At 43.8% G+C, this 27,623-nt stretch overlaps 1 long non-coding RNA gene across 2 annotated transcripts; it reads left to right on the top strand.

Annotated features, from left to right (window-relative positions):
• Window positions 1-17,958: 17,958 nt before the first annotated feature.
• On the top strand, window positions 17,959-21,215 carry LOC129385049 (uncharacterized). 2 transcript variants are annotated; one of them, XR_008612592.2, is made up of 4 exons: window positions 17,959-18,296; window positions 18,881-19,092; window positions 19,844-20,002; window positions 20,966-21,215. It is a non-coding gene; the product is annotated as an uncharacterized lncRNA (long non-coding RNA). The 2 variants fall into 2 exon arrangements; XR_008612591.2 differs by having other exon boundaries at window positions 17,964-18,296; window positions 18,884-19,092.
• The last annotated feature ends 6,408 nt before the right edge of the window (window positions 21,216-27,623 follow it).

Raw genomic sequence — 27,623 nt, 5'->3', positions numbered from 1 at the left:
CGAAGCCCGCCAAAGTGAAAATGAGGTGAAAGAATGGTGAAAGAAAATATTTACAATATAGGCTGCTTGCTATGTTCGACTTGCTTGGTGTAACACTCGGTGTGACTAACACAGCTTCGCTGTTCGACTATCTTCACGGTCTGGAAGGGGCGCTGGTTTTTCTGGGCAAGACATACGCGCATAAGCGCGCACGCAGACAAATTCCCCTTTTTTTTTGCAATTTATCTCAAAGGGCCCCTCAAACATTATTTAAATCATGGAATTTTACATGCAACAACCACGACCATATTATGAGGCACGACGTAACGGGGGACTCTGCAATAATTCCGACAAGCTGGGATTCTTTAACGTGCGCCTAAATCTACGTACCACGAGCACTTATATTCCTTTAAACCGGAAGCTTGTAATGGCTCATTGTCAAGGTCATCTGCCGTTGGCAGAAACTGTCACAGCTTTCTGGCCTCCTGATTGGTCTCCTCTGTGTCGTGACGTCCCTGTCGCTAGGCGCAGGTGTGCGCCCCCTGATTGGCTCGAATGCGTGACGTCACTGTCGTCAAGTGCGGGTGTCGGGTTGGTTCGGCGCCGCGCGGTATGACTCTTCACATCGGCACGCATGGCGGCCGTGTGTTCGACGGTGCGCCCTGACATCACTGTCGTCAGGCGCTTGAGGTGGCCTCCCGATTGGGCGCTGTGTGGCCTGACCTCACTGTCGCGAGGCGCGCGTGGCGACCGTCTGCTTGAGTGTAATGCGGCGGCGGCGGTGGCGGCAGTTTACTTTGCGGTATCGTCTGGGTAGGATGCCTTGTTTCGCCAAACCAGTGTTTCCCAACAGGCGACGTGCGGCAGCCGCTGAACGCAAGCGGCGCTCAAGAGAGGCTGAGCGTATACGTCGCATGCATCAGGGCGGCGAGGCGCGTTCGACACCACAGAGTCCAGGAACGCGACGGGCCAACGCAAGAGAGGCAAGGCATTTGAAGCGACTCGCTGCATCTCCGGGTACCAAGGCAAATGAAGCTCGGAAACACCGTGACCACCATCTTGCCGCGGCAAGCCGAGCAAGTACAAGTCAATTGTGTGTACATAGCTCCAAACACTCCACAGGGCAGGACAGTCGACTTTATGCGTCGTGTGATCCCGCTTACTTGTGTGCCTCCATGGTGTTTCCGACGCAAGAAATCGCCATTGGCAATGGTGTCAGGTTTCCACCGTTTCACACTTTAGTCTCAACAAAGTGTCTTCCGTTTTTTTTAATCCTACTCCATCAAAATACGGCAGCCGTGGCCAGGAGCGAGCCCACGACGTCGACCTTAGCAGTGCCACGCCATATCCACTAAGCTACCATGCGAGTCAAAGGACCTTTAAACCACTCTGATGTTCAAGTCCGGAAAGTGATTTCCCGCCTGCCTTCGTTACCCTTCCCACATACGCTGTGTCCCCCTCGCCGCTTACATATTAAGATGGCACGTCGATTGCGGCAGTGCTGAGCGTCACGTTGGCAGCTGTTTTCACTTTTTAACAGCGTTGCTGTTTAAGCTGGCGGTTAGGCCAGCGACCGTGCGCAGCAAAATCTAGCCGAGCGATGACGTCATCGCGCGCTCCGGCACCGCTTCACCATAGCTTTGACTCGCCACGCCGTACGGAGGCTGCGCATGCGCAGATGCAGATCAAAGCAGTGACGTCACTACGGGGGTATAAAAGCAGATTTGCTCCGTCGCCGTGCCGACAGAACAGCCATCAACAGACGTGTCTCCGACGAAACGAGAGGTGAGGCGACAGAAGAGCGCCACGCCCGAAAAAGAGGAAGCGCGGCGCGAAAGCAGCCGCACCGCTAGTCGAGAACGGGCGAAGATTTGCCCGGTGTAGTTGTGCCATCGGAACGACGACTACGAAAGAAATGACTGGCACTGAAAAAAAAATAAAACAACACATTGTACATACTTTTATGACCAAGTGTTCATTGCTCTTGGGGGGAGGGGGGGGGGGGCTAATGACGACACCATGCAGAAAACTTGGCCGAGTCTCGAAGCATAACCACGCATAAACTTAGCCGAACCAAGAATAACCGAGGTGGCGCCGCCAGCTTCACTGTATGCCTGGTCTTCGCGACATAAGTGCGAAGCTGCCCCAAATTTTGTGGGGGTCACCATCGACTTACAGTTATGAGGATTCTTGACTTTTTGGCTACAGGCTGTTGCCACCGCACGGGAAGTGCAGCACGCACTACAAAAAGTGAAATCACTTGATTGCGCACCCCAGGCAAGCCAGACGACGAGACAGAGCGGATCTGCGATGGCATTCCAAGGTATGATAGCAGAGACATCAGAACTGATCTCTCGTATATGGACCAATCAACATCTGTTATTCTGGTTAGGTCACGCGCAGGACCCTCTTGGTGTCACGACATACGAATAAAAGACCAGAATAGCCCGGAGCAGAGAACGTGTTCATTCGTTATTTTATCAAAGGTCATTCGGGAGCTCTTTAACGTTGGAACTCAATTTCAATAGAATGTTGAGGAAGGACACCGAGCAAAAAAAGGGGGGGTTAGGTGTGGTGTAATTACTCGAACCATATAAAAGGCGAGATACGAGCTTTCGACAGAGAGACAGGAAAGTAAAATTGCAACGGGATGTATGCAGCAATTACGACAGCAGATAGCATGCAAGTAAAGATGAAGGAATTAACAGATGAAGTTGCTTCTGTAGGGTGCGAGAACGTTTATTTTCCATTAGTAGAAGTAGCCTCTGTTCAGCTCATCACAAACCTGACTGGCAAACGTCGGTGTTTCCCACAAGTGCCACTGAGCAGTATATTCTCACATGAAAGGGACACAGTTTTCAAGAAATGAGCGCATCTTCGTGCTGAAGTCATCTGAACGACTAGCTGAGAAAGTGAACGAGGAGCGTGAAGGGAGAAAAGAGGCTTTAACGAAGGTCACAAATGGAGGAGCTTAGCTTAAACGATCGGGAGTGTAGTTCTAGATTTATGAAAATGAAACCCTCTTTGGCGACACGCGGTTAATGAGGACGATCAGGGGCGACAGTTAATGAAAATGAGGTTTCAAGCAATTGCAGGCGGGCCAAGCGAAAGTGGCGTGCGCAGATAGATCGGGACCTGGCTCTATTATTTAAACCGCGTTATTCGTTTTTCTTTGGAAAGGACGGCTTTTTCGGGCATGGCGCGTTTACGAGAGTTTTACATTCCCAGCTACCGGGACCTCGTAAGCACAGAATCGAATCGCCAACGTTTCTGGCAATAACTTGCAATCAGGAGTTACCAGTGCAATACCAAAATAGCAATGCATTGTCATATTACTAGTCAAATAAACAAAAGATGACTTTGCGCCGGTCTTATTTGCGCCATCACATTTTGAACGCCAATACCTTCGGCGTAGATAAAATCATCTTAAGTAATGCAGTCTATAATGGCGACTTACCAGCGACAATTTGCCAGTCAATGAATCAATTTCAGCAATAAAAAATCTACACGTTTATTTGATTTGTTCCCGCATACGTCCTGCCTTAGTTTCTTGCTTTTTATCTTGTAAGAATATTTAGCTATGCAGTTAATAATAATACTCTATGGGGTTGAAAGATTTGCAAACGAGCAGTCGTGCGTTCATACAAGACTGAAAAAATTCTCAAATTGTACCATTTTGTTTTATTAAACTACGCTGCGTCCAGTAACTGAACTTCTCGTTTAGCTACTATGGCAATAATGTCAGTATCTTGACGTTGTTGCACGTACGTTAATTCGCGATCTAATTAAAGAAAACCCAAATCTCAGAAACAGCAATTGCCTAAAACCTGCTGTTTCATTTAATAAATTGAACTACAAGGATAATGCCAGAAAAACACAAAAGCGCTACGTTCCATTCTTCTTTTTGACAAGTACGGCGTGAGAAGCCCAGGGACTAAAGGAAGGCTCGATAATGTCCTTTGCAAGTATCTTTCCTTCTTCCTGTTGGACAACTGCTTCTTCTGATGCGGAAATACGATATTGAAGTTGGTGAATAGGGATCGCATCACCAGGGTTTATACGATTGGTCCCGACAGAAGTTTGGCCTAAGGGTCGACTGTTAAAGTAAAAAAAAAATTGTCACGATAGCTTTCAAAGACGCGGCAGAGGACTTCAGCTTGAGCAGGTGCGAGGTCCAAGGAAACCATCTTCTCAATGTCAACGCCACTGCCATGGGATCACGTCGCGGCACGGGCTGAGCTGCAACAAGCTTTGACTATGAAGGGTTCGACCTGATCCTCGTGCACAGCACTAATTTCAGCCAATGAGATCCCTTGTCGAAGGACGTGCAAGGTTAACACGAAACAGACAAGGGGAAGGCAGGTGCGGTTGCCAGTAATTGTCAGCAGTGTGTGGGGAACAGTAACACCATGTGAAAGCATAACGGCCGGAATTGATGCGACCATGTAATTGCCGTCAGGTACAGCTGGTGTGGGGAACATTGTTAGTCGACATGTGTCATAGATCTAAGCGGGAGGCGAATAAATCTATGCAGCTGAGTGGAGAGAAAATACAGACAAGGAATGAGTTCGTGAGGGCAATGCTTGACGACGGTGAAGAGAACAACGGGGTTTCTCCTAGCGATTGTGAGTCGGGCAGAACACATGCTTACAAGCGCCACAATCCCTCCGTCGGTGACTTGTACGGCTCGGTTCGGGGCAGGCTTCAGAACTTGCTTGACCCGACAGTGAAGACCATCACTCACAATGGACACATGTGCCTCAGTGTCAATCAACGCACACACACAAACATTGTCAACAAGAACGTGCAAAAGATTCTGGTTCGTGGGTTGGGTCAAGTGAGGATATCGTGCCAAAGTCGTCAATGCAGCTGCACCTCCCGAAGCTGCACTGTCTAGTTTTCTGGTCGGGGGTGCGGCGATTAGGTCGGAGAAGGAGCATGGCGTGAGAGAGGCGAACGAGATTGCCGGCGGGAAGGAGAAAGAGAGCGAGCGTAGCGGGGTCTTGTCATAGGAGTCGCATGGCCAGATCAAAGGTTGCGCACAAAGGGAGCGAATGAAAACGACAAACTAGAGGGAGAATGGTGGCCAGCAGAAGGATAGCGTACTGGGGAAGTCCAGCGGCTACGTCAGTGGCGAGCGATGTGTCAGATGCGTCGGCAGTTAAGACATTTCGGGTTGTTGTCAATGGTGCGCCATTTGGACGGGTTCCTTTGTCTATAAGAGTAGTAAGAGGAGCGACATGGGAACCTTGATGGATAAAGAGGTTTAGAGCGCACAGGACGAGCCAAGTAAAGGCCGACGTTTCACACTTCTTGGCGGGCGACGGCCTGTATCAAGGAAATCGTCTCCGGAGAGGAATCATATCACGGGAGTGAAGTTGCCGCCGGCTGTGCTGCTTCGATTTCACAATGAATGATGCAGGTTAATTTGTCAGTTCGTGAGGGCTAGGGAAATAGGTCGTCACAAGACGTAGCAGCTGTGTTGGAAAGGCGCGGCACGTGTTGGGATACTCGGCGGATTTCAGCATGGTCGCGATGACGGCATTCCTTGAGGATCGTATTGATGCTGGTGACGTTGTTGAACACCAGTAGATTCAGCGCGTCCTCAGCAACGCATTTGAGGACGTGATTAACCTTATCGTCTTTGAACATGTTCGGGTCGGCCTTGCTACAAAGGGCAAAGAGGTCGAGAATGTACGACATGTACGACTCGGTCGACGCCTGTAAGCGTGCGGCAGGGGCCTTCTTTGCAATGAGTTAGTGACCAAAGGGATTGCCAAAAATGTCCCGGAGCTTCTCTTTGAAGAGATCCCAGCTCGTGATCTCTTCTTCGTGAATCTGGAACCATGGCCGCGGAGTGCCACCGAGGTAGAAAAGAACGTTTGCAAGCATAATAATGTAATCCTACCAGTGAGTGATGCTGATACGTTAGTACAAGAGGAGTCAGTCGTCAATATGAGGACTGCCGACTGCGGTGAGGACGCCACAAATACGAAAAGGAAGCGGGGTGAATTGTGTCGTAGGTCGTGGCTTCAGGAATACAGGCTTCCGTAGATGAAGTGCCGTAAGGAGGAGACGTTGAACTGTTGGCGTTGCGACCGCTGCAAAGTGCCACGGCGGGTATGGGGAGCATCGACCTCCACCAGATAATGTTACGTGTAGCTGAGGCACAAGCCTGGTGTTAACAGCGCAATTAGACAGGGACAAGAGACGAGAAGACGTGGTGTCGTCTTCTCGTCTCGTGTCCCCGTCTCATTGCGCTGTTAACACCAGGTTGGAAAACCAACAAGCCCAAGCTGCTGCTCTAGCGATGTACAAGGCTGTTTTGAATGTATGTACACGTAGGCCAATGCTGGCCAAGATGGCGACCCTGTATCAACGGGGAACACGTTGTCTTCTTCCCCTTATGCAGCCACACTTTGGCGCCTGTTCCGTATCATTATAATACATATATAATAAAATTTTAATTATTGTGATGAAAAACACAGGATTGCTAAATAACTTAAATGCCACGGATGTGAGTGAGAATATTCGAAGACAGTTTTTAAAGAATCCCTTAAACCCTAAAATCTCCCTGGAAGTGAAAACACTTTTACTCGTTTAGCTTACTGGTGAAATTTGATGCATTTCCCAGCTTATCAAAAAGAACGAAAAAAAAACGATCAAGTTCTCTGCAACAAGATAAAGAGGACGCCGTTCTCCGTTCATCTGCAGGGTATTTTCTCGCCAGCATATTTGGCAAGTCTTTCTTCCTTTTTTTATTGATATGAATAATTAAGGAGAGGTTGGCGCCAAAATATCTTCCCAGCTAGTCTTATTCAAATGGGAGACATGCATCACATATGATCACCTAATATAACAAATTTCGCAATATATTAGATATCGCAAAAGGTAAAAATGCGTACGTTATAAAATTACACACTATAAACTGACTCATGTTGTGCTAGAAACACCAAAACTACAATACAAACGCACAAATGGCATAGGACATAAAAGTACACCATAACATTCGCCGTTATAAACATTGCAAACACTACAATTGCAGCCACTACAATATATAAGAGATGTAGATAAAGAGAAAAAAATTGCATACAGTAAATATAGGTATATAATGCTCATACGTGCAGTAAATGTTTCCACCAGGCGAAACTCAGTGCTTCTTCGCAATGCATGTGATTTGCAACAACCCTTTAAGAGCTGTGAGCGCACGTTTTTGGTAGCCATTTATTAGTCATAGTCCCAGCAGCTTCTATGGGCTCATTGGCCTTCGATCGAGCCTCATAAATTTTAACGTCAGTCGGTTTCTTGGCTGAAAGTATTTGCTGCATTCTAAATGTAGTTGTACATCTTCATCTGGATGCTGCCACATTCGCCGTGAGGGCTTTCGTATGACCCGTACGATGTAAAATCTTTTTTTTTTTGTGTACGCGGTACCAAGTCTCAGACGCTGAATAACTGTTGCGAGACGACTGTTGTGTTCTATCGGTATATGAAATTTAATAAAGGAATCGACATTATAGTGACGCGAAGCTTATCAGTTCCATCGAACCATGCTGTTTTGCTATTGAGTCTAGATGAATCTCTTAAAATACAACGTATTTCAGACGTATTTAAGGGAAGCGTGATGGCCGTCTTCTTTTGATGTGCCTGCCGTGATGCTGCATCAGCTGCACTATTTGCGGGTACGTTACCTTGTCCCGGTATTCACTCAAAAACAACTGTATGATGCGCTTCATTCGCTTTAGCGTCCAGAAATCTCCCAGGCTCATTTTGATAATCTACTGCCGAAACGCTGAGGCCTTCATTTAACCGCGCATATGCGTTAAACACTGAAATGGAGGAAGGTTCGCAATGTTGATGATGATGTTATCGCAGCTGTGCGGGCTTCTTTACATGCGGTGCCCTAGTGGCAAACATAGATATAGCCGCACCTGCGCTGTACGCCATGCGGTACTCTTGCATACAGTATAAAAGCGGGTCAGAGAAGACGTCTACTTATTCTGCAACAAGAGAAGGACAGTGTAAGGGGTCGCCTGTGCGTCTTAGTAGCTGCAACTCCTTTGGGACGCTTCATCTAACCGAATGCGTCCGGAAAGAAATAATCTACATAGTTCCGGTCAAAGAAGATAGTTCAGAATAGGATGTTGCAGGCTCCTCACTTTTCTTGTAGATTCTGCAGTCGGCGCAACGACTCCGTAGCTAGCAAACGAGATAAACGAGTGTTATACGATTGGTGTCCTTTTTTCTTACGCTTCTTTCTTTTTCTTTTGTTTAATTTTTTCTCCAGCGCAGCGATATGCACTTGAGAAAAACATATTATAAATGGTGTTTAGAACGTTAGAGAACGCCAGGTGGTCAAATTTATTCCGGAGTCCCCTATTACGGTGTGCCTCGTAATCAGGTAGCGGTTCTGACCCATGAAACCCCAGAATTATTAAACAATAAAAATGGCCTTTGTATATAACAGAATAATGTTGTTTGCTGTCGTAATGGTTTGGTTGATCGCTGAATATGACTGCGAACAAATTCGCAACTGAAATTTTGGAATGCGTGTTAGTGGCGCCAATTAACGGCCAGTTAACGAGGGACGAGTGATTCCGTTTGATGTGGAAACAGCCATGCCCCGCGTATTTCAGTTTATTCGCGGAACACTTGCGACATCGCACTGCGCTACTCAAATATGAGGGATCTCGTTGGTGTAGCTATACTGAGTGAGATTTGAAACGAAGAAATATGGTTATTTTCTGAAAGACGGAAAACTTTTTTTAGACTGACATTCATGTTTACTTTTGTGCAACATTGCCTGTACAAAAGAACTAATATGTAGAAAAGGGGCTTTTGGAATATGCAAAGGAGAACCTGTGAGAAAAATATGAATCCCCCAATGCGATAAGGTCTACTGTGTATTGCCACACGGATGCAATGCCAGACAAGAAATAGCTTTATGAATTGCTGGAAACTGTATCTTTGACTTAAAAAAGCGTTCGCACGCATGCAATCTGCCAAGACTGAAAACTCAGTTCATCCTTCCGTAACATATCCAGAGGGATACATTTGCGTTCAGTCGCACACGGGCACAGTGTGCAGCCTATTTTGGCAGCACGCGCAGTGAGTGAGTAACCCAGTTTCCGAAGCAGTGGGTCTCCGCCAGTCAGCCTTGTCTCCTTCCTTTTGGCAATAACCGAGCATATTGTTGAAAGTTGCCACTCAAATCACCATACCGAGTTGTCCAGCACCTCCCGTTGCCTTAAGTTACTTCGATTCAATGAAGTGCGAAGAACTGCGGGAGTGGTGGGGCGATTTGCAGCTGGGCTTCCTGAATTATCGCACGAAAACGAGCACCGAAAGAACGATCGGGATCAATTAGTGGCAGAGTCACGTCCTGTTGGCAGCAGAAGGTACTGACACTGTTCTAAGCGTAACGCTTCACCGCTGCGGCCTGGTTTCAGTGTCACCTGTGCGCTTCGTAAGCAAACACTGTTCTCTGATATTTCGTGGCTTTCTCAGAGGTAATCATGGAGTATCTGCGTAGCTATGGTGAGGGTGTCATAAGCTTGAAAGCATCTGTCGTACGCTTACACGTAAATCCTCTGCTTTATTTGGTTTTATCAGGGGGCTTCCTCAATAATTCCTGCGTCCATTCACTCAGTTCTTCGTTCAGTCGCTCGTATAAAAAAGCAATGATGAAATATTATGCCAACACAAATCCAGGGTTGTAAGGAAGCCGGAAACTCAAGGGAAGCCTGCATGCATACATTCAGGCATACCACCATATCTTCAATCTTACGTCCACGCTATCTCCGCGTTTCGCAAAACTGGGCATTTGGAGTTAAACGTAAGCTAGTGCGAGTCGACGCGTGTTACCAGACGTGCTACGACTTTGTCAGTTTATTTATTTATTTATTTATTTATTTATTTATTTATTTATTTATTTATTTACTTATTCTGTACCCAGACGGGTTAAGCGGAGATGGGCAAACAACAAAAACGTACAAGTAAAGAATGTATACATTATGCACGATTTACAACAGCAGGAAATTAATAAGACAAGATGTGTTATAGCAGTACTATTTCACTAAGGAACTATTTGCGATTTCTCACACAAAATGCAAAGCACGTCGAGCGCTGTCATGTAAATTCAATTAAAAAGCTTTGAAAAGGGATGTGTCCACGATGTAAGTGGTTGACTGTAGCAGGTGACTGTGTAATATACAGGTTTTCGAGTTGAAAGCCCGTATGTTACCCTATTCCAGCGAGGGACATCAACCTTTTGTTCTTGCTCAATGTTGCGCAAACAAATAGGTCATGGCCGGATGAAATGCTGACGAAGGTCATTATTATGATAGTATATTTGGGGGAAAATAATAATGTGACCTTTCTTACGACGAGTAAAAAATCAGGGAAACATCAAGATTTGATTTTAATTGGGTAACATTCGTAGTGCAGTGTGATACAATAAAATATACGGTACGGTTCTGCACTGCCCACGGCTAATTCAATAGTCGTAGTTCCAGTATTGTTGAAATATACTCTAGCTGTGGCCGAATATAAGCAGTATCAAATTATTTATTAACAACATGGAATCATGAAATGTTACTTTCAAAATAATGTAGTTCTCTTGTTGCCCTACGCCGTGATAATTTCAATATATTGTTTCCGAAATTGTCTATTACAATAGTTAACTCTAAGACGAAACAAGTTCTAGACGAAACAATACGAAAGAGGTTTTAGTGCGGTGTCATTGAGGAAGAAGTGGAGACTGGTTAATGAAGCAACGTGAAAGGTGCATGGATTCATGTTTAGTAATTTTTCATTCCAACTTCCAAGAATATCCCCAAAAAATAACGTTATTCTATTCGCGCTGAAGAGAAGCAACATCATCATGATGAATTATGTTCTGATATATCACACAGTCGTCGGCGAGCAAGCAAACTTTTTAGGAAAGGTTAGTCGCTAATTCTTTAATGAAGATCAGAAATAACAGTCTTCGTACCAAGCCATGCGGAACTCTTCAGAAAACAGGCTCAATCAATACGTGAAAACAGTTAACACTAACGAAATGAGTATGGTTGGTTACGAAAGCTCTAATCCAGTTGAAGATGTTAGGGTCGAAATTAAGCTGCATAAGCTGAAGAAGTAGTAAGGCATGATTAACTTTATCGACAACCTTAGAGAAATAGAAGAAAATGCAGTCCTGCTTAATTCCAGATTCTACAGCCTGAAGCATGTCATTAGTGAAAGCAGTATAATAAGGACAGTGAACTGAGCAAGTTAGTATTTATTGATGTTTAAAATTTTAGCTCTAGAAAAGTCGGAGGCAATGGAGAGAGAAAGGAAAAAAACTTTATTGTTCAAAAGGATTTTCGTGGAATGGTCGGAGCCCCTTTAGTCCAAGGCCCTACTGGCCTCGGCCGCCCAGTTGACCTGTTTTATGAAGGACTTTTGTCCCGCCAGGTCTCAGCTGGTTAGCTGTGCCTCCCATTGCCCCATTATATGGTGTGTTTTATCGAACGGTTGTAATTCAAAATCCCATGTAATATGTTGTAGAGTTGGTATGCCACCGCAGCACGGGCAATCGGGCCTGTAGCGAGGGGGGAACATGACATGTTGTAATCAAGGGGGGGGGGGGACACCTCGGTGTGAATTATGCGCCAGCTGGCGGCTTCCTCCCCGTTGAGTTCTGGATGAGGGGAGGGTATTTTTTTCTGGTTGTACGCTGGTGAGGGAGAATCTGTCGGGCATTCGTCGGATTAGGTGTCCCAGATGAGTCCACCCGGTTAATAATCCCTCGGGCTAGCGAATCTTCAATTTCGTTCCCCTCCAGGACCGCGTGACCTGGGAACCATACGGTACAGTGATGATGGGCGCATTTTGTCGGTATTATTGAGCAACTTGTTTTGGTCACGTGGCCCTTGAGAAGCATGCGACATGTTTCTTGTGAGTCTGTGATTATCGGGACAAAGGAAGAACGTGGCGTGTTTCATGTGTGTTATTCGCTTGTCTTCATCTTCTCTAGCGCTAAATTTTCAGCACGAGAACTAGTACCTGAGTTTTACAGGTAAAATTCTTACAGTAACCTTATTGCGCCTGTGTGAAAAACTAAATATTTTCTATAAACGTTGCTATGTGAGAAGATTTAATAAAATTTTTATACGCTTGCGCCACTAACATTAATAAATCATGGTAGTCATCAATATGAGGGAAATAGGATTGTAACTGCTCAGATGATGAGTTTCTCCAGGCCTGTGCAGTAGCATTATTTAGTCGTTACCAAGCATTCTAAACGTTCCCATGTTCAAGTGACTGCGAAAAAAACGGCGCATAGAATGACGTAAGAGTATTGAAGTTTGTGTTTATTTTTCATTTGAAATTTATTCTGTGAGTACAACAGGACTCTGTTGGTTAAAACTTTTTTAGTTGTGCTGCTTTTCGTGCCTAAACGAGTATATTTGATTATGGCGCATGCAGTAGAGGGGGTGCGACAGAAAAGCTGCTACATACAGCTGCAGTGTGCCTGAAGGCCCTAACACGGCAGCAATACATGCTGCGATCGGCTTACAACATAAAGACAGTACTCGTCTAACAGATGTAAACACAAAATGACGAAGAAATAACGACCTACAATATACAACATGAAAAGCACTCTTCCTTTAATATATATAATTACAACGCGGTTGTACAAGAAAGACAAACAACCCTATGCCATCGACACACCAAAGGTGCCTTATGAGCATATCCTACATTATATATACAGCCGAAAACTAATACTTCAGTCAACATGCCTAATATGATCAGAAAAAAAAAACATTGCGCGCAATGAATATGACATGCAGCAATCAATGTAAAGGAATGCCTTTTTCCCCATGATTATCTACTTATTCTTGTTTATAAAAATACACTCTAATTTGTATTCGAGATAAGTACCTGCATTTTTTTCTTGTATCCAATTAAACGTGAAAGTAAGGTGAATTGTAACGACTGCTTCAGGTAGTTTGTGCGCCCTAATGGTACCAGCCACTTGCACTGGCCGCGAGTATTCACAAAACTTATGGCGCGTTCAAGCCCGGATGTTCATTGTAAAAAGGCTCCGAAATATTTAGAGGCTAAGGAAAAGCAAAACAATTGGCGGAATTCAAAAGCTTGGTCACTCTTATTATGCTGCATTTAGCGAGAAGTTCGGTAGTAAAATGAAAATGTAATACGTTTGCTACGTAATTTACTTAGTATTATGTTATAATTGAAACGACCAAATGCCTTGCTGTAGCCAAAAAAAATATCAAATGTTAATTTTCTATCATCGATGTCATTAACTATCAGTTCAGTTCGACATAACAGTGTTGTCTCGGTGAATGTGCCCAGGGGGAATCCGTGCTGACAGTAAGCAAGGATGTTTTTTCTTTAAAAGAAAGCTGTCAGACCAAATGAAATCATGGTTTCTTATACAAGTGCATCTATAACGTAGGTCTCAAACCTGTTTCATGCTATAAATATATTGTCGTTCACATCCATTCTGACCTTTCCTGGAATACATACATTGCACACGTAATAAACAACTATAATAGATCATTAGGCTACCTCCAATGCAATTTCACACAAGCCTTACAGGCTCACAAGCTAATGCCCTCCAAACCCTAATCCGATATAAATTTTACTCGCCATGGTGGCTTAGCGGCTAGGGTACTGCTCTGCTATGCACGAGGTCGGGGGATTAAAGGCCCGGCCCCTGCATTTATATGGGGATGAAATGCAAGAATGCCCGTTCCCGTGCATTAGGGTCACTTTAAACATCCTCTGGCGGTCAAAATATATCCGGAGTCCCCCACTACGGCGTATCAAATCGCGGTTTCGGCACGATATGATATTTTAACTTTAATCGAACTTTAATGTAAACTTGAATACGCACCCTGAGTTTGGGATTCTAATGTGTACCTAATGTATTTAGTATAAATCATACAAAACAATCCCAACCAATTCACTATCTTGAAGTACAGCACGACAGCAAGCATCAGCACAATTAAGTCTAATTTCGGGTTGTCATCCTTAGCGTCGCCCAGTAAACTCTGGCCTTTCTCCCTCTCTCTCATAAACTATTTCATCTTTTGCAGAGCAATGAGGTTCCTTTTCCGCCCCATTACATAACACCTTGGCTTGATCGCCAAACCAAATTTGCCATTTATATTCTTCACGTTCTTTCATTCTTTTGTTCCGCCACCAGAATTGATGAATCGTGTTTCCTAGAATGTTGTCATCATAGTGAGGCTAAGCGATCCAAGCAAACTTACGCGATTTACGGGGTCACGAGTATCACGCGAATTTTATACCTAGAACTAACTATAAATAATGTACATTGCCCTGTCATTTGATGATTATGTATACTATTTGTACTTCGTTGCATTATTTATGCCCTTTTAGTTGTGCTTCTTTTATATTGAACCTTTTCCCCACTCATTTCTGCAATGCCTCTAGGCCTCAGGGTATACTAAATAAATACATAAATGAACATATACATACATACATACATACATACATACATACATACATACATACATACATACATACATGCACACATTAATTAATTAATTAATTAATAACACCCGAATTCCACCGCTTCACTACTTATCGAATGATGCAGACAAGCACATGCCTAACCTCTATCAAGAAACTTCATTTCCGTTTCCGCTAAGGCAAACCAAATACTGACTAACACACTCGGCACCTCTTTTGTTAAAGTGATGTACATCTACCAGCTCACATGGTGGCCTATCTCATTGCAGGAGAAGCAGGAAAGCTTAAGAGGAAGCTTTAGCTCGGGCGCAACTCCGACGCGGCCTATTCAAATACATGTAAAAACGCAAAAACGTTTTGATGAGATAACCCCTGGACCGATTTTGATGAAATTTGTTGCATTTGAAAGACAAAGTTAAAATCTAGTGACTGTTGGAAGCGGAATTTCGATTTAGGGCTTGAATTTTCTTAAAACGATTTTCAAATATTTGACCGTTTGAAAAAAATAGAGGCACGAAGTTTACAAATTCATAGCTCTGCATCAAGAACTGATATCGCGGTTTTGTAAACGGCATCCATTAGATCATTCAAAGCGGACAAATGCAATATGTCATTTTACATCTTACGTGAATTTGGTACATTGGTTACAACGGTTTTGCAAAAGTTGTATTTCCCTAGGATTAAAGTTTTTTATATTCATGTGTAACATATCAATTTTGTCCGCTTTAGATGTACTATTAGATGCAATTCACAGAATTGTATTATCATTTTTAGTGGTTGAGTTACAGAGTTGTAAACTTGATAGTTTCGTTTTTTGAAAATTTTCAATTTTCACCAATTTTTAATAAAACATTGACGACCTAATTCAAAAATTCGAAACCAACAGTCACTAGATTTTAAGTTTTTCTTTTAAATGCAGCAAACCCCGTCAAATTTGGTGCAGTGGTTGCCGAGAAAAACGAATTCTCCTTTTACATGTATTTAGATAAGAGCACCCGAGCTAAAGCTTCCTCTTAATTAAATACAAATAATAAAATCCCGGCCGCGGCAGTCGCATCTAGATGGGGGCGAAATGCAAAAACTCCCGTCTGCCGTCCATTGTGGGCACGTTAAAGATCTCCTGGTGGTCAAAATTGATTCGGAGTGCCCCACTATGGCGTGCTTCAAAATCAAATCATGGTTTGGTCACGTAAAATCTCAGAATGAAATTCATTTCAATTAATACAAGCGTGCAACCACAGTACCTGCAACGCACTTTTGAGTGATAATATGATGTGCCTTTTAATAAATTAAGAAAATTGCCCACGTAAGCACAACGACAGAAGATAGAAAACACATTACTAGCATGAATGAAAACTCACTTTCGTAATGGTTTGTTTTTTTCGTCTAAATGGACTGTCCTACCTCGAGTGACAAGTCAGTTTAAATAAAAGTTTATTCATCTTTGTCATCTCAATGAAAAGAAAGGGGAAAGTCAAATGTACGTCGAGCAATGCATTGACCCTATGTTCTACAGGGGGAGGCGGCAGCATAGCCGCGTCCCCAGAATTCACGAGTACGTACAGAACAATAACAGAAACAAAGCGAACAACATGTGCAATATCAACGTGTATAGCAATGACTTCTGCAAGTACGCGTGTTCAAGTATGTGCTGACGCGAAGATCTTTCTTGATCACGGACGTAATGCACTAGGCTTTCTTATGATTTGCGGCTAGATCAAACAGTAGCACCATTACTGTTGCGGAGACAGCTGAGCAAAGAAAGAACAAGTTGACGAAAGTCGTCAAACAATGGAACAGCACCTCCCGAGGCAACAAGCCGATGGGGTGGTAAGCCGAACGTAAGGACCGTTGCCCAGCACGTGACACATCACGCACTTGAGACAGCCAGTATGAAAATATCGGATATAAGAGAAGGAATAAGAATAAGAGGCAAAACAATACGATAAATAAATGGTAAAAGCGGAATGCAAACAATAGCGACATAAGTGCCCCGGTGTAGAGGGTGCACTTATTGCCCTTCGTCGGGACGTGTTCAGCAACTGCGCAGCCTTCCTCTTTTGCTGCCGACCAAGCGGATCTCATAATCTATAACGTTGTGAGGGCAGAGGTCATTAGGCTTTCGCCGCAGCTGTCCGCAGTCGCGTTGTGCGCAAGCAGAAGGATATGAAGTGTCTGGAGAAGGCTCACTGTTACGCGACGGGAGGGCCTAGCACTCATGGGTTGGCGGGATTGGTGCGCGAAATTGGCCCTTTCTAGTTCGTGCGTATGGCCTCTCGTGCAACGTTGCACTAGCAATAAGTTGTCATACAATAATAACTATAAAAAGAACAGAGCACGGACTGGTATTAGTTCTAACTTCTTCTATGGACGATGAACGCTACGCGTGCTCTACCGGCAGCTCATAAGAATATCCAGCCTTTCATAATTTTTCGGTAAGAAATTATGCTTCCTCAAATTAAAATGCCTGAGGACGGAGTAAGGATGCTACGCCAAGGCCCACTCTACATTGTTACTTTAAGGGAGTCTAAGAGTATCATTGTATATAATATGGTTCGTTAAAGCGATATGCGTAGAAATGTTCCTGTCAAAATGGCTATGCTTCCTTAAAAAAAAAACTAAGGAAGAAGAGCAGGATTAGTCTCATTTATAATCGACGCTCTGATCTGGTAGTAATACACATTCGCTTTAATCATACAAGCAACAATGCAGATGTAACTACAGATATCTTTAATGATTGCAGTAATTTGAGAAACATAATACAACGCTTTAAAGGACTGCATAAAATTGATGACAAATTCTCGATTGGTGAAGTTTACTAAAGTGCTTAATTTAATGTAATTTTTTTTCTATTTCAACTTCGTGTCAGCTCTTATACGGTTGCACAGAGTTACGTGCTCATGCAGCGCATTTACATTTTCTGAAGAATGATTCGCTTTGCTGACTTCATTTGACAACCAACCACCTGCATTCATTCGTTTGCAAGTCAGACACACCGACAAATACTACACTCAAGACTTGCACACACATGTACGCATCTCCCTTCATTGGCGTGCTTTCGTGATCATTCGTTGCACATTCTTCAGCACTACCACTAACTGCCAATAGCGAAAGCTATCCGTACTTGCCTTATTCCAATTTTTTTATATAGTAAGCAAGGTCCTTACAAAATTTAAAGCACTGGTGGTGAAATATCATCGGTCAATCGCTGCTAGCAAATGCCACAACTTATGTCCCATTGTAGCGTATCATGCCTTTCACAAGACTACGTGACAGTCACAGAATGCAAAAAACGCCGATGTGCAGCGTAACTTGAAGCCAGGCAAGCCGGCCGATCGGGACAAAAGCGATCAGTAATATACGAGGCTGCGAATGAAACATGCAGAGAAAGTAAACTGCCGTGAGTATCGATCTGTGTTGGGGCGGGAAGGCGGGCCCAGCCCTCGTCCTTCGCCGTCGTCCGTGTCTGGGAGGCGCTGGCGTCGCTCGCCGCGAGGGTGCGCTAGCGCCGGGGGCGCGAGGCGCACAAAAGCGAGACGTGGTCCGCGCAGTTGAAGCCGGCGCGCTAGGTGTCCCGCGCGGTTTGTCAAGTGTCGGCGATGCGCAAATGCGTGCTTTCAGTTTACGCAGTCGCAGCAACGTGAACGTCAGCCTATAGGCAAGACAAGAACATCAGAAGACGCCTGAGAATTTCTCACCCGAGAGCTATTGATACTGTCTGGCGCCGTGGCTGCGAATGAAAACTACCTGCCAAAACATGCATGCCGGCGTGGTCGTCCTGCACAGCGCCTCGTCCGAAGCGATCCAGAGTGGTGAGTAGCAGCCGAGACGAGACCTTTTCCTTTAATAACGGCACTACGCGCAATCGTGGACACAAGGCTAGCGATTGCGAAGAAATCCGCTAAAGCAATGCTGTTAATTCGGGGAATGCCTCTGCTCCCGAGAGCGTTGAATCACTAGGAGACGACTTGGCTGTAGTATCTGTTGTTTTCTGCAGCCGGCGAGAATTGTTGACAAACAGCGTGCAAACGATATCGCGCACTAAGTTCAGAAACTAGTGACTCGTTTTCGCTTTTGTTTTCTCGCGTTGCACTTTCATTTGGAGCATGTTGTTTGGATAACTCCACTGTATTGCGCCTTCTTACGTCTTGGGTACCGCAACATGTTAGACATTTCGGCTCCCTTTAAAACTTCGATTGCCGGAAGACAAGATATTGTCTATGTGCCGGACAACACTTTTTGTCCTTTCTATTAATGCTTCTGTAACCTTCCCAGAACCAAGATTTTTTTCTTTTACTGGGCCGTGTGCCCTGACTGCCAAGTTCGTATGGCCTACAGACTGAGAATCACACATTGTTTAATTTTTTTTTCTTTATCTTACTTTCACGCGGCAAAGCAGGTCTGCTACTGGATGGACCAACGGGAACAGCTGTCAGCTGACCACCTTCGACAAAACTTTGCGAGGCTGTTGCGAGGACAAATGAAAACTAAAACTTTCCATTCAAAGTTCTTCCCTGCGTGTGAAAAAACACAACGCCAAGCATATGGTGCAATTCCATGATCATCCGTATGATGTATTGGGCACTAAGGACAAGGACATTGCATAAGGTGAGTCTAGGTTGCGCCTATTTGATTACGCGTAAAATGTTTTGTTAACACTTGTGGAATATTTCATGGGGTGCTTTTAATTTTGGTTCGCTGACACTCCAACTCTATAGCCATTTTTGTGGAAGGAAAACAAACAAATATTTTGGTCCTGATATTTTTATTCCGCAACATGACATGACCTTTCTTTATCGAATTTTGTCTTCTACGCGCAAATGAAACGACAAGTCAATAGAAAGCTTAGTCGCCTTTTTTTTTCGTTGTAGAGAGACTGATATGGAAATTTTGCATTTCAAGCAGTCGTATTATTGGCAGTTTATATTTAATTCTCACGCAAGTAGCACAAGTTTGAGCACTGATACGTAGTAAGCGCAACCTAAAAGCGAAGTACCCAAGTACATCGCTGAGAGAAACTGACCCTCAATTTGAAATGTGCGCTTTCAGCGTTTTGCGTTTTCTTGTCCTCAACCAATAAAACCATCATTAAGCACTCTTTATGTGTTGAGTTAGACATTCTCTACAACTCTGCATTATTTTCACAATGAGAGAATAGTCCACCTTGGATATATTTGTTCCCTGACAGTGAACATTAGAACAAATAAGAGGCTTGAATGTAAAAAAAAAATGCGGTAATATTTCTGATGCGTGGAACTAATGTACGGTCACATTTTTTTTTCTTTTGTTACTGCAAGTATGATAACATTATTAAGACACTTGCGCCTTACATTGCTCAGTATTCTTTGTTCACTTCCAGGATGCACAACATGGTGCCCTACAATGCTGAAAGCCTGACTGGTACTAAGGCAGTGTACTAGCTTGTGAGTTCCCGAGGGTTTTTCTGACAACAATAGCGTCACCAGCCCACACTTCACCGACGACCAATGCGAGCGCGAAGCTTTACGCTGGCATTAAGGTAATTCATTTCATGTGTCTGTGTAGTTCCTCATTGCAAAGAAGCTTTCTATTTAAAGGGAAGTTCATTGTAGTTAAGTTCTAAACGACAATGTTAATAGTAGTTTGCTTCATCTGTCTATTCGAAGATCTTCGCATAATTGTATGTTATTGCACTAATATGAAAAGCTGAACTGGTGCGAAAGAGTCCTGTGGTATTTCGCAATGCAGCAAACTGCACGTAACATGCTGCGCTAAAAATTTATGAAACTTTTGTATTAGAGCGGTGTTCACAAAAAGCTCAAGTACACCGGAATTGTTTGTAAGGGTGAATCTTAGCCTATCGTTATATTGGACATATTAGCAAAGGCGACCAGCAATGGCGGAGTACACTCACGAACAAAAATGCTGTGTCGATTTGGCGCCAGGAGCCAATGATTGTGGTGCTGAATGAAATAAATTTAAAACGATCGCTATGCATTAATCAATAACTGACATGACATTGTTTTGCTGTTCGCCTTAATGGAAGTTGTCACAACTTCTAAAGCTTGTTGTCCTAGAAGTTACCGCGAAATTTGTGAGAGTTGAAAACTTTTTGTTTTCACGCATAAAGATTTGTGTCCAATTTCAGTCTTGTTATTTGGGATTGCTCAGGAAGCGCGCATGGGCTAGTCCTTCATTCTGCCTGTAGTTTCGCTATCTTTCATGGTGTATAGCGGTGTGTATAGCGGTATGTGGGGGACATAAAAAGGTTCCGCCATTTTAAATTAGACGCAAAGTGCTGAATATTGTAGCAAGGTCGAGTTAGCGCATCATACTGGAAGGCACCGCTTTACCAACTCACAAAATTACTACATATGCCTACTTTTATACTTCATGACACAAGAGATGTTATTTTTCAAAAACTAGATCGTATTCTTCGGATACTTTCAGTGAAAGTCCATTGCCATGGTAATCTTTATCTGTGCCCATCGTCTGGTTTCAGGGTTGGCTGGCGATGCGAATGACCTACATCGGCCGACAGCGATGTCACTGTGTTGGCACGCGGTGAACGTGGGGTGGTGCCAAAGTGATCACGTTGAAGATAGTCGTACATACGCTCCTTAAGCAAACAAGTAAAGATTCAATAACACCAACTCGCAGCCCTATTCCCCTTCCCTTTGTTCCTTGTCATATTGGTTATGTGGTATTAAGCGACATGCGCACTAAAAATCACTTTCAATGTTTCTGAAATGGACAGCCGCTGATGAAATGTTTGTACGGCGTTAGTTCTTGCACCGGCGAAATGGCGCAAAAGACAAGTGCCTACTGTGAGCTGTTCTGTACATATTTAAAGGGACACTAACGGAAAGTATGAAGTCGAGTTAGATCGACAGAGTATTCGTGTAGAAGCCTATCATAGTCTTCTGAATGCCAATATATCAATTTTTCGCCTAGGAAAATTTCCGTCAAAGGTCCCGCTGCTGCATCTCCATTTGAATCTCCCGCGCCAAAGCGGAGGACTTGACGTCATCTCCACGTCACCACCCTCTATGACATTGTTATGTATTTTGTAGACTCCTCACTTAACTCTATATACGAAGTGTACTGCTTGGCGGGTGTAGGTGTTCAGCTTGCGTGAGTCAATCTGTGGCTCTGGTTGGGTTCAGGTTACCAGTTATAGTCATTTGAGCCTCAGCTGCCGCAGCCGGCAAGGTTATCAAGTGCCATTCTTTGCCGCATCGCGGTTGTAAACAGAGAGAAGCGGTGCCGTTCGCAGTGGCGGGCAGCGACCGCTCTCTGTGAATCAGAGGTGCTGATGTCACACATAAGAGGTTCAATAGTCAACAACAAATGGCTCCACAGCAATTTTCTATTTTCGCTACTTTCTCGGTTTCAAGAGCTCCGTGCTCATTACGAATGAAGAATTCGTTATTACAGAAGCACATTCTTTCAATCTAGCTCGACAAAATATTTGCCTTTAGTGTCCCTTTAGCAACACATTGTGAAATTTTTCAGCTGCATTTCCACCAGATACTAAAGAAAATTTTAACTAAGCTAAAGTACACAATTTTATCGGCAGACGCAGATCACCGGCTTTGCATGACCTGCATAATGTGCGGGCGCTAACATTATGTTTCTATGTCCACGATCAAAACTCCAACGAAAGACAAAATGACAATTTTATTCATCAGTGCCTTTTGCCATGGTAGAACTCACGAAGTTTGGCAGTCAGCGCTTTGTTCAGGTCAATGATGGTAACAGAACCATCTTCCTTTTCCTGCAAGCATAAAAAAAAAACGTACGTTGACTCTTCAATTACACAGAACACCTCAACACGCAAGCACGCACTCGTGGGCATCACATCGTGATTCTCGCGATATCTGGCGGCACAAAGGATACTCGACCACTGAAAATTGCCACCTGCATGGGATGTTGGCTACAGGAACAAAAACTGCTGCTATCGTTTTCGTTGTGCCTGTAACTACGTTTTTATCGCTGAAGACAGTGTACACTAGAGATAACATGAGAATATAAAAGATTTGGATCGCTTCCATTCGTCTTGTCACATGGAGAGAATGATGATAATTTTTCAAAATAATATTCATATTTAATTTCGCTAGCTTAAGGTGCAAGGAAATATTTATTGCTATTCCGCTAGAACAAGAATGGTAAGGGAATGACTTTACACACACTCAGATGCTCTTTAGAACCTAATGTATACCCCGTGCACAAACGTTCACAAATACGCAAGAAAGGGACATAAAAAAATAGCAATAAAAGTATTCTTATTTAAGCGCACGCTACTGTTTCTAAGTTCAAATTTGCCAAGAACTTCGTGTGTCAACGTCTCAAATCAATCATTGCGCGGAGCGATGTCGTCCATTCTGTTCACTTAGTTTGTGCATGGCTGAAGTGGCTGTGCATGGTCTTGAATAGCTTAAATAATTATGTCAAGATTATGTTAGTTTGACAACAAACATTATGATTAACAGAAAGGGTCTGCAAATACGTTTAATCAAAGGCGCTTCTGTTCATTTGTAAGCTAGTGCAATTATTTCCTGTCTATTTTCTTGACATATTACAGCGAAGCTGTTTACCTCTAGCCCCCGCATCCATACCCCGCATGCGTTCCCCCCGAGGCGGTGGGTGGGGAGGGGAGAGGGGAGAGGGGAGGGGGCACCCTGGCCGGCTTACGTCCGTATCACGGTGCATGGGCAGGAATGCATGGACCGATCGCGGAGATAGTGCAATACCGGCTTTACCCGCGGCGGAGGTGAATCAGGCTTCAAGCACTACGCAAACTTCCAGAAATAAGTTTAATATCTCCGGTTCAAATAGAACCACATAAGTTCTGCGTGGTAAGAGAGGAATCTCATATATATATGTATTAGGAAGTGTCCTTTGTATAGCAAGCTGGCCTTCATGCGCTTTATTTGTTTTAAATCGTGATTGACGAATAATGAGATGGGGAATGAATGTGGCGACGGTGCGTGCACACATTGCCTAGGCTTCTGTGGTTACTACGTCCCGCGCGTCGGGGTGCCCCTGTGGCTGCAGCAGCGGTTGCGGCAAATGCATGGGAGGAGCGGGGATCGTGGCGGTGCTTGTGTCGCCGTAGAGTGGTGTCATATTAAACAAACTATGATTTCCTAACGCATGTAGACCTTGTAGGAAGCCTAAACAGCTTCGAAAGTGATCTACATTTTTTTTTCATTGCCATCTTTTAAAGATAACAATATCTTACACGATTCAGTTCTGTGTAAATTTTTATGTCATTTAATGAATTGAATGTCACTGCTTAGAAGACAATTAATTGTTTTTTTCTTTCAAATGACAGAGCTATAAAGGTGCAAAGAATGTGAAAAATTGTGAATTCGTCCAGGTTTCTATTACAGATTCTTTAAAGCGTATCTAGAGAAAAAAAACAAAGCTTGGGTAACTACTGCGCCAGTAATTATCCACCTGATTAAGTGAGCCCGGCTAACCATACTCTGATCCGACGAAGGTACCGAACTTCGTATTATAACAGCGGCTGGGGAATGGCGTGCATTACAGGAAAAGCAGAAAGGGTGTATCTCAAAACGCAACGCTTTCTTTATATTTAAGATGTGTACCTGCGCTGCTCCTTTCTGAAAATATCTAAGACTATTTGTTTCGAGCGACCTGTATGAGCATATCACAATACCTGGCGGTGGTGAACCTGCAGTACGATGGTATCTACAACCTGAAGATGGAGAAAGACAACTGTAGCACTTGGTGCCGCAGATTTTACGTGTTATATAGCTTTGTTTCACAAGGTCGGTCCATTGTAACACCTACTCCAGTTCAGAAGCCCCCATGAAGCCCAAATAGAGTAGAAATATATTTTAAAAGGCATGTTTACCAGCGCCATCGTTGCGAGTCTCTGTGGGGAAATTATTGCAAGAAACAAAAATAAAATTCAATAAATAAATACAATACAGTGAATTGACGCTTGATCCATTGCTTTGTCGCTGAGACACAACACACAACGCATTCATCAGCTTCTATCGCAAAGAAATTCTGCTTGTATTTGTCATACGACACACATACAGCCGTTTCAGGCTTACAGAAGTTGTGACCGAAGGCCGGCTATAGTTTGCGACTGAAGAAAGGAACATCGCATCATATTTCATTGTGACTTCAGTATGGCTTGTCCTTAGGTGCAGCGCGTTTCGTCTAACAAATCTGTCCTGGCCAAAGCTTACTGTATGCTTAGCTATCGTCTATAGCAGAAAAGTATCGGCCTCCACTTGCAGTTGGTAAAAACCTTAAATGTTACCTCAGATACAAGGGTAAGAGCGTGGCTTCTCTGCTATTCTCATAGCACATTTTACTTACGCATCAAATGTACAGACGAACTATGAAAGAGTCTTCTGTCGGATGGTCCCACGATATCTCGGATGGCAGCTCGCTTTCTGGTTTCATGAATATTGGAAATGTTCATCAAGCAACCTACGTCACCTGTCATAAGGTAAGAATCCAAAGCGAGAGGAAATTTGGGATGCTGCCCTAAAAAGGAGTCAATGCGACCTCAGGAAAGACGGGCCACCGATGCTGCCTGCTTTAGTCGAGCTACTGCATATTGTGAAACACGGCATGTTTCTCAAAGGTAGGGTTATTGACAATAGTAGCAAAGCATGTTGCCGTGACTCATTTATGAATGGATTACTGATGATGCAAAACGGAAGTGGTGGTGGTAGTGCTGCTGCTGATGATGATAGCGATTCAGTGAAATTAGAGCATTACAGATACAGCCCGGAACTTAAAGGGCTATGCACCCAATCAGAGTGAGTGCCACAGTCATGACGGGGATGAGCATCCCCACCGCGCAATATTGATGCAATAAACATTTTCCCCTTTGTGGAATAGGCGCTTATTACAGTCAATTGTAACGTAGCTGTTGTGGGCACGTTCATTCTTGGTAAATCGCGGGCAGTCTTCCAGTTATGTTGTCACGTGTTTAGTAATTGCAGAAATGGTAACTTGTTACAAAAGAAAACAACGCCTTCTTAGAAAATTGTAGCTTGTAGAGAATGCAATGTATATGCTAACTGCAGCAACTGGCACTTAATAATAAAATACTTCTTATTCTTAGGCAGAACATTTGAGCGCCCGCTCTTGTATATCTCTTTCTAGACTGCAGCGTGACAGTGTTGCAGTTGCTAATTTAACCTAATTTAAGATCGTGATCTTAAACCTCGGTTACGTCAGCGTGTCATGGTATTCTTGTTTCAATGATAGCAAAAACAACAGCTTGCGAGGAAGTTGCCGTTACGAAGCTACAATCTGAACCCTTGGCAATAAATGGCACGCTCTTTATAAAAGCATGTTGGCTGTGCTACTCTGGAGTTGTGTGACTTTTAAGAAGTGGGACTACGCAGCGGTCTAACTCTACTCCTGATGGTACTTTCCTACTAGCTCTAGTACTGAAAATTATGGGGCTCATCGGATATATTTGTACACGCAAATGTAGAAGGCTATGACGAATACGTGGTTCAGCAAGGAAACTAGTCTCATTATTGCACCCGGTGACGTTAAACTGAAATTATTTTCTTTTAAGATCAATAAAATGGCTGTCGAATTAGTTCATTACTATTTCGCGCTTGCCCCGAGATAACGGTGGTCATCATAGCTGAAGACCAGGGCACACTCTCACCTTGGGTTGGAATTGAAGACGCGAACAGGGAGCGTCTGCTGCGGATTTCCATCGCGGGTGTAGAAAGTCGGCACTTCCATCAGGGTGTTATGGGCAGAAAACAAGCAGCTAATATATTTATAGAATAGCTAGAATGTCTTTAGCGGCCGACAAGATGGTGGTGAGGTCGCTATTATATGAGCGTCGTTGTCTTCGGGCTTATTTTCAATGTCTGCATTTTCAGCGTGTACCGATATTTAGGCATCAATGCCTACAATGATCCGTACTAGCGTAGACATATTAGTAGCGGCATACAAACTTTTCATAAAGCATCCGTATAGCATCCATCAGGGTACTCAACAAGCAAAATTTCTTGCCTGTTAATCGTTTGTCCGCTGTATAAACTGGAATAGATCCGCTGTGTGGGAACCACATCAAGCACAACTTGGCGTCGACCCCTTGTCGCAAGTTTATTTACAGCACCTTTCAGTATGAATCGCTCACCGGGGCGCGATACGCAGAACGTCTTCCGTAAACGTGCCCATACTGCTACGTTCTCCTCCATGTTCTTCCTTCTAACTGCCAAAGACTCCAAGTGATGTCTTCCTGCCAACGCTGCCAACAAATTCCTGTCCCGTTTCCGCTTATGACTACAGCACATTGGACGTACTTAAGATGTGCCTAATTTGAGATATATGTCAAGTCCATGCCTTATACATTACTGAGGGCTATCAACTCAATGAAACACACCTTTATTAGACACTGCTTGCAGATTTCTCTAACTTTCACAAGAATACGATCATCTAGCATTCTGGAAAATAATTTTTCTTTTTACAATCTTTGTAGCGGAAAAGGTCGATAGAACCTAGCATAGAGAAATGATTTATAAATATAATATATTGCGAAGGCTTTTTCTAAGCCCAGCTGTAATCAGTACTAGAGCCCCATTGATTTGTTTGGTCTACGTTCGACACACCACCCAAGGCGGTTACTCTCTTGCTTAACTGTATATGCTCAGTGCGATTTTTGCACAGCTTCAATCAAGGCGCCGTTGTAGTTTGCATGCTCGAGTAACCTGTTATAATGACGCTGATACTCCACTTCTCTTTCTTTCTTCTATTTTTGCAAGTGCTTTCTGCTTCAGCTTTTCGTTGCGTCTTTCTCTTTCCCACAAACTTTCCATCTGCGTAGGGAATATGGGAAATGTGTGTCCTCGGATAAGCCTCCTCGTGTCACGCAACTGAGATCTATAAAGCCGCAATAGCGCTGATGCGTTCCTTCAGAGGAAACATCCTATATGAGCGCTTGTGACGAACTCTCAGCGTGTGCGTGTCTGCTCTGACCTCCTTTTTTTTTTGTCTCCTATTCATCTTAGTCCCATTTCCCCAGTGTAGGTTAGCCAACTGGGCCCATCCAGGCTAACCCTCCTGCTTTTTATTTATCATCTTCTGTCTATCTCCGCCTCTCTCTGCGAAGCAGCAATCTCAATTGCACGTATCGGAGG

The sequence above is a fragment of the Dermacentor andersoni genome, chromosome 5 (assembly GCF_023375885.2).
Source record: "Dermacentor andersoni chromosome 5, qqDerAnde1_hic_scaffold, whole genome shotgun sequence".
Classification (NCBI taxonomy): Eukaryota; Metazoa; Arthropoda; class Arachnida; order Ixodida; family Ixodidae; genus Dermacentor; species Dermacentor andersoni.
Note: the sequence above shows the minus strand (reverse complement) of the source record. Positions and strands in the feature narration are given on the sequence as shown.